Here is a 7920-nt window from a genome sequence, read left to right on the forward strand (position 1 = left end):
TACTCCCTTGACCGAATTCACTCTCTCCCTCCATCTCCTCCATTCTCTTCTTCTTCCCTTCATTCTTTCTTCTTTTGCTCGAGGACGAGCAAACCTTTTAAGTTTGGTGTGGTAAAAGCATTGCTTTTTGTTTTTCCATAACCATTTATGGCACCTAAGGCCGGAGAAACCTCTAGAAAGAGGAAAGGGTAGGAAAAAGCTTCTACCTCCGAGTCATAGAAGATGGAGAGATTCATCTCAAAGTTCCATCAAGACCACTTCTATGAAGTTGTGGCCAAGAATAAGGTGATCCCTGTGGTCCCTTTCATGCTCAAGAAAAATGAGTATCCAGAGATCCGACATGAAATCCGAAGAAGAGGTTGGGAGTTCTCACCAACCCCAGTCAACAAGTCAGAATGTTAATGGTTCAAGAGTTCTATGCCAATGCATGGATCACTAGGAACCATGATCAAAGTATGAACCCGAATCTAAAGAATTGGCTACAATGGTTAGGGAAAAATACTTAGATTTCAGTCTGGAAAAATGTAAGGTTGGCGTTCCACTTGCCAATAATGCAAGAAAATGCACGCCCCTGATGCCAGGGCATTTTGGCCAGTTTCACTGACCTTTTCTTTACTGTTTTTAGGTAATTTCATGCATTTTCTTAGGAAATAAGTTAGTTTTGGGCAATTATTCACTCAGACCTTGATTCAAGCATACATTGTGCATTTTACATTATTTCATGTGGATTTTGCATGATTTTAATGACAAAATTGTATATCGCATTACCCATGACGTGGACTAGAACTTTGATGCACTCTATTGCTTGATTTCAGGACCAAAGGAAGCAAGGAATGGGAGGTAACTTGCAAAGTTAAGGAGAAAAGTGATTGCCAAAAACACTCTCAAAAGCCATCAATGCCCACGTTAAAGAGTCACGTTAACCAAGTTAACGTGAACTCTAACGTAGAGAAGAGAAGTTGAGCCAACGTTAGTGACACTTAACATTGTCACTAACGTTGGCAATTGCTCATAAATGGCCACGTTAGAAGCCACGTTAACCTAGTTAACGTGGCCTCTAACGTTAAAGGGGGAAGAGAAGTCAACGTTAGTGACACTCAACATTGTCACTAACGTTGGCCTAAGGTGCAAATAGCCACGTTAACTCCCATGTTAACTTGGTTAACGTGGGAGCTAACGTAAGAGATGGAGAGTTGTCGACAACGTTAGTGACACTCAACATTGTCACTAACGTTGGAGCAACCACACAACCCCCAAGAGCCACGTTAACCTCCATGTTAACTTGGTTAACGTGGAAGCTAACAATGAGGAATGAAGAATGAGCCAACGTTAGTGACACTCAACATTGTCACTAACGTTGGGATGGCTAAGAATGGCCACGTTAGAAGCCACGTTAACCTAGTTAACGTGGACTCTAACGTGAGACCTAGGGGCACACTTGAACGTTAGTGACAATGTTGAGTGTCACTAACGTTCTCGAAGGTTGGCAAAAGCCACGTTAGAAGCCACGTTAACCTAGTTAACGTGAGCTTTAACGTGAAGCAAGAAGCGGCACACTTGAACGTTAGTGACAATGTTGAGTGTCACTAACGTTCTTGAAGGCTAGCAAGGCAACGTTAAAAGCCACGTTAACCCAGTTAACGTGGGCTTTAACGTGAGGCAAAGGGGTGTGATGAGCAGATAATTTATACGCTTTTTGGCATTGTTTTTAGTATGTTTTTAGTATGATCTAGTTAGTTTTTAGTATATTTTTATTAGTTTTTAGTTAAAATTCACTTTTCTGGACTTTACTATGAGTTTGTGTGTTTTTCTGTGATTTCAGGTATTTTCTGGCTGAAATTGAGGGTTCTGAGCAAAAATCTGATTCAGAGACTGAAAAGGACTGCAGATGCTGTTGGATTCTGACCTCCCTGCACTCGAAGTGGATTTTCTAGAGCTACAGAGGCCCAATTGGCGCGCTCTCAACGGCATTGGAAAGTAGACATCCTGGGCTTTTCAGCAATGTATAATAGTCCATACTTTGCCCGAGATTTGATGGCCCAAACCGGCGTGGCAAAACAGCCTCAGAAATTCCAGCGTTTAACGCTGGAACTGGCATAAAACTTGGAGTTAAACGCCCAAACTGGCATAAAAGCTGGCGTTTAACTCCAGAAAAGGTCTCTACACGAAAATGCTTCAATGCTCAGCCCAAGCACACACCAAGTGGACCCAGAAGTGGATTTTTACGTCATTTACTCATTTCTGTACACCCTAGGTTACTAGTTTACTATTAATAGGATATTTTGACATTGTATCAGTACCTCATGACACTTTACACGTTTCTCATTGTATCTTCTACAGCATGAATCTCTAAACCCCATGGTTGGGGGTGAGGAGCTCTGCTGTGTCTTGATGGATTAATGCAATTACTACTGTTTTTCATTCAATCATGCTTGCTTCCATTCTAAGATATTACTTGTTCTTAAACCGGATGAATGTGATGATCCGTGACAATCATCATCATTCTCAACTATGAACGTGTGCCTGACAACCACCTCCGTTCTACCTTGGATTAAGTAGATATCTCTTGGATTCTTTAATCAGAATCTTCGTGGTATAAGCTAGAACTGATGGCGGCATTCAAGAGAATCCGGAAGGTCTAAACCTTGTCTGTGGTATTCTGAGTAGGATTCAATGATTGAATGACTGTGACGAGCTTCAAACTCCTGAAGGCGGGGTGTTAGTGACAGACGCAAAAGAATCATTGGATTCTATTCCGGCCTGATTGAGAACCGACAGATGGATAGCCGTGCCGTGACAGGGTGCGTTGAACATTTCCACTGAGAGGATGGGAGGTAGCCATTGACAACGGTGAAACCCTACATACAGCTTGCCATGGAAGGAGCCTTGCGTGCTTGAAGAAGAAGACAGTAGGAAAGCAGAGATTCAGAAGATGGAGCATCTCCAAAACCTCAACCTATTCTCTATCACTGCAAAACAAGTACTTATTTCATGTTCTTTTACTTTTCACAATCAATCCTGATAATTTCTGATATCCTGACTAAGATTTACAAGATAACCATAGCTTGCTTCAAGCCGACAATCTCCGTGGGATCGACCCTTACTCACGTAAGGTATTACTTGGACGACCCAGTGCACTTGCTGGTTAGTTGTGCGGGGTTGCAAAAGTGTGATTGCAATTTCGTGCACCAAGTTTTTGGCGCCGTTGCCGGGGATTGTTCGAGTTTGGACAACTGACGGCTTATCTTGTTGCTTAGATTAGGACTGTTTTATTTTTGTTGGTTTAGAGTCTTTTAGTTGAGTCTAGTTTCATATTTTAAGTTTGGTGTCAATTGCATGCTTTTGTTTTCTTTTAGTTTTTCGAATTTGCATGTCCTTAGTCTCTTTTTGATCTTTAAAAATTCTAAGTTTGGTGTCCTCTTGTGTTTTTCCCTTAAAAATTTTCGAAAATTAGTGTTTGATTTTCTAAAAATTTTAAGTTTGGTGTCATTTTGTTGTTTTTCTCTTTCCTCATTTCAAAAATCAAATCTTTTTCATAAAAAATTTTCAATCATATCTTTTAATTGCTATTTTTAAAATCTTTTTAATTGACTAATTGATTCAGTTCTCAGTTTGCTTTGATCTTATTTTCTTTTTAATTTTCAAATTTTTATTTTATTTTTTTTATTATTATATTTTATTTTTTTCGTTTAATTCAAAAAAAATAATAAAAAGATATTTTTATCTATTTGCAATCCATATCATTTCCCTTTATCCATTATGGACATAAGTGGGATTGATCAGTCCAAAAGGACTCTGGGGTCATATGCTAACCCCATTACAGCTGCATATGGGAGTAGCATCTGTACACCTCCCATCAAAGCAAGCAGCTTTGAGCTAAATCCTCAACTCATTATCATAGTGCAGCAAAATTGCCAGTATTCTGGTCTTCCACAGGAAGAGCCTACTGAGTTTCTGGCACAATTCTTACAAATTGCTGACACAGTACATGATAAAGAGGTGGATCAGGATGTCTACAGACTATTACTGTTTCCATTTGCTGTAAAAGATCAAGCTAAGAGGTGGTTGAATAACCAACCTACAGCAAGCATAAAAACATGGAAACAGTTATCAGACAAATTCCTGAATCACTTTTACCCTCCAAAGAGGATGACACAGTTAAGGCTGGACATCCAAGGCTTTAAACAAGAGGATAATGAATCCCTTTATAATGCCTGGGAGAGGTATAGAGGTATGCTAAGAAAATGCCCCTCTGAAATGTTTTCAGAGTGGGTACAGTTAGACATCTTCTACTATGGGCTCACAGAAAAAGCTCAGATGTCTTTAGACCACTCAGCTGGTGGATCTATCCACATGAGGAAGACAATTGAAGAGGCTCAAGAGCTTATAGACACTGTTGCTAGAAATCAATATTTGTACTCTAGCAATGAGCTCTCTCCAAAAGAGGAAGTCATGACAGTAGTCACTGATCCTAATCCTCAAGAACAGATGATTGAGCTTAATCAACAATTGCTCCGGATGACAGAACAGTTAGCAGAATTTAAAGAGATGCTCCATGAAACTAAAGTTGCTAACAAGAACATAGAACTGCAGTTGAATCAAGCAAAACAGCAAATATCTAAACAGATAACAGAGGAATGTCAAGCAGTTCAACTGAGGAGTGGGAAGACACTGAATAACACTGCTCAAAGTAGCAAAAAGCCAAACAATGAACAATTGACAGGGGATAACCAAACCACTGTTCAAAATCCCTCTGAGGATAGTAAGAGCCCAGAGAGGAATGTTATTGGCGTTCAAACGCCAGAGAGGGAAAGAAAACTGGCGTTAAACGCCCATTCCTTGCCCAGTTCTGGCGTTCAAATGCCAGAAAAGGGGGAAAAGTTGGCGTTAAACGCCCATTTTCCACCCAGTCCTGGCGTTCAGACGCCAAGGGAGGATCAGACACCTGAGAGTGCTGACAGTAATCCCTCTAAAAAGGCTTCTTCAACCACTTCTGTAAGGAATAAACCTGCAGCATCTAAGGTTGAAGAATATAAAGCCAAGATGCCTTATCCTCAAAAACTCCGCCAAGCGGAACAGGATAAGCAATTTGCCCGCTTTGCAGACTATCTAAGGACTCTTGAAATAAAGATTCCGTTTGCAGAGGCACTTGAGCAAATACCTTCTTATGCTAAGTTCATGAAAGAAATCTTAAGTCATAAGAAGGATTGGAGAGAAACTGAAAAAGTGTTTCTCACTGAAGAATGCAGTGCAGTCATTCTAAAAAGCTTACCAGAAAAGCTTCAAGATCCAGGAAGCTTTATGATACCATGCACATTAGAAGGTGCTTGCACCAAGACAGCCCTATGTGATCTTGGAGCAAGCATCAATCTAATACCTGCATCCACTATCAGAAAGCTTGGGTTGACTGAAGAAGTCAAACCAACCCGGATATGCCTCCAACTTGCTGATGGCTCCATTAAATATCCATCAGGCATAATAGAGGATATGATTGTCAAGGTTGGGCCATTCGCCTTTCCAACTGACTTTGTGGTGCTGGAAATGGAGGAGCACAAGAGTGCAACTCTCATTCTAGGAAGACCTTTCCTAGCAACTAGACAAACTCTCATTGATGTACAGAGAGGGGAGGTAACCCTGAGAGTCAATGAGGATGAGTTCAAGTTGAATGCTGTAAAAGCTATGCAGCATCCAGACACACCAAATGACTGCATGGGTGCTGACATTATTGACTCTCTGGTAGAAGAGATCAATATGACTGAAAGCCTAGAATCAGAGCTTGAGGACATCTTCAAAGATGCTCAACCTGATCAAGAAGAATCAGTGGAAACAAAGGAATTTTCGAAAATTCCTCAGGAGGAGGATAAGCCTCCCAAACCTGAACTCAAACCACTACCACCATCCCTGAAGTATGCATTTCTGGGAGAGGGTGACACTTTTCCAGTGATTATAAGCTCTGCTTTAAATCCACAGGAAGAGGAAGCACTGATTCAAGTGCTAAGGACACACAAGACAGCTCTTGGGTGGTCCATAAGTGACCTTAAGGGCATTAGCCCAGCTAGATGCATGCACAAGATCCTGTTGGAGGATAATGCCAAACCAGTGGTCCAACCACAAAGGAGGCTAAATCCAGCCATGAAGGAGGTGGTGCAGAAAGAGGTCACTAAATTACTGGAGGCTGGGATTATTTATCCTATTTCTGACAGCCCCTGGGTGAGCCCTGTCCAAGTTGTCCCCAAAAAGGGAGGCATGACAGTGGTTCATAATGAAAAAAATGAACTGGTTCCTACAAGAACAGTCACAGTGTGGCGTATGTGTATTGACTACAGAAGGCTCAATACAGCCACCAGAAAGGATCATTTTCCTTTACCATTCATAGACCAAATGCTAGAAAGACTAGCTGGTCATGATTACTACTGCTTTTTGGATGGCTATTCAGGCTACAACCAAATTGCAGTAGATCCTCAGGACCAAGAGAAAACAGCATTTACTTGCCCTTCTGGCGTGTTTGCCTACAGAAGGATGCCTTTTGGTCTGTGTAATGCTCCTGCAACCTTTCAGAGATGCATGCTATCCATCTTCTCTGATATGGTGGAGAAATTTCTTGAAGTCTTCATGGATGACTTCTTAGTATATGGAGACTCATTCAGCTCCTGTCTTAACCACCTATCACTTGTCCTGAAAAGGTGCCAAGAGACTAACCTGGTTTTAAACTGGGAAAAATGTCACTTTATGGTGACTGAAGGAATTGTCCTTGGGCACAAAATTTCAAGCAGGGGAATAGAGGTGGATAAGGCAAAGGTAGAGGTAATTGAAAAATTACCACCACCTGCCAATGTTAAGGCAATCAGAAGCTTTCTGGGGCATGCAGGATTCTACAGAAGGTTTATAAAGGATTTTTCGAAAACCTTTGAGTAACCTGCTAGCTGCTGACACACCATTTGTGTTTGACACACAGTGTCTGCAGGCATTTGAGACCCTGAAAGCTAAGCTGGTCACAGCACCAGTCATCTCTGCACCAGATTGGACATTACCATTTGAACTAATGTGTGATGCCAGTGACCATGCCATTGGTGCAGTGTTGGGACAGAGGCATAACAAGCTTCTGCACGTCATTTATTATGCCAGCCGTGTTCTAAATGACGCACAGAAGAATTACACAACCACAGAAAAAGAGTTACTTGCAGTGGTCTATGCCATTGACAAGTTTAGATCCTATCTAGTGGGGTCCAAAGTGGTTGTGTACACTGACCATGCTGCTCTTAAATACTTACTCACAAAGCAGGATTCAAAACCCAGGCTTATCAGATGGGTGTTGCTTCTGCAAGAGTTTGATATAGAAATAAGAGACAGAAAAGGGACAGAGAACCAAGTAGCTGATCATCTGTCCCGAATAGAACCAGTAGCTGGGGCGTCCCTCCCTTCTACTGAGATCTCTGAGACCTTCCCAGATGAGCAACTCTTTGCCATTCAGGAAGCTCCATGGTTTGCAGATATTGCAAATTATAAAGCTGTGAGGTTCATACCCCAGGAGTACAGCAGAATGCAAAGAAAGAAATTAATTTCAGATGCCAAGTACTACCTATGGGATGAACCATATCTCTTTAAGAGATGTGCAGACGGAATGATCCGCAGATGTGTACCCAGAGAAGAAGCACAAAGGATCCTATGGCATTGCCATGGATCACAGTATGGAGGACATTTTGGAAGTGAGCGAACAGCCACTAAAGTCCTCCAATGTGGCTTCTACTGGCCTACTCTCTATAAAGATTCCCGAGAGTTTGTGCGTAACTGTGACAGTTGCCAAAGAGCTGGTAACTTGCCTCACGGATATGCCATGCCTTAACAAGGGATATTAGAGATAGAATTGTTTGATGTATGGGGCATTGACTTCATGGGGCCATTCCCACCATCATACTCAAA

The sequence above is a fragment of the Arachis hypogaea genome, chromosome 3 (assembly GCF_003086295.3).
Source record: "Arachis hypogaea cultivar Tifrunner chromosome 3, arahy.Tifrunner.gnm2.J5K5, whole genome shotgun sequence".
NCBI classification, from domain to species: Eukaryota; Viridiplantae; Streptophyta; class Magnoliopsida; order Fabales; family Fabaceae; genus Arachis; species Arachis hypogaea.